This window comes from Apteryx rowi, unplaced genomic scaffold (genome assembly GCF_003343035.1).
Source record: "Apteryx rowi isolate R43461 unplaced genomic scaffold, aptRow1 scaffold_7, whole genome shotgun sequence".
Taxonomy (NCBI): domain Eukaryota; kingdom Metazoa; phylum Chordata; class Aves; order Apterygiformes; family Apterygidae; genus Apteryx; species Apteryx rowi.
Window position 1 is genome coordinate 4,712,984 of NW_020450982.1, and position 638 is coordinate 4,713,621.

The window sequence follows — 638 nt, forward strand, 5'->3', positions numbered from 1 at the left end:
CGGATCCATCCCTCTCCCTGCCGCCGTCCCCCAGCTGCTGCGGCCAGCTGTCCCCGCCGCCCGCGCGGCGGCATCCTCGGGAACCCGAAAAATAACAGTCCCACGCCCAGACAAATCCCAGGAAGCAGCAGGCAGAGGAGAGAGCAGCTCGGCTGCCCGGGCAGGGGGGGAAACGCAAAGGCGGAGGGTGCCGGGCGATGCACCAAGGGCGGGCAGCGAGGCGGCGGCAGAGCCGGGGAAGGCCCCGAGCGCCAGCCCCCGGCGGGGCAGGACAGGCGCTGGGGGCAGGGGGAGCCCCGCGGGGGGGCACGGGGAGCCCCAGCCCCGGAGCCACCGCGACGCCCTTGGCGAACGTCCCTCGCCGGGGGGGGGGGGCTCCGCCGGCCCCCAAATCCCCCGCCGGCCCCCTCCGGAGCGGAGCCACTCCACAGCAGCCCCCGGCCAGCCCCCCCCGAAATCAAGGGGGCTCAGCCCGGGGCCCCGGCTGGTGGGCGAAGGKGAGTCATCTGGCATCTCCGTGTAGCACCTAGCACTTCCAAAAGGCTGCTTTTTCACCCCAGAATGGTTTGAGGAAAAAACTCTGCCCGCATCTAATCCCCCCCACCTCCCCTAGAAGTGCCACCAGCAGCCCCACAGGT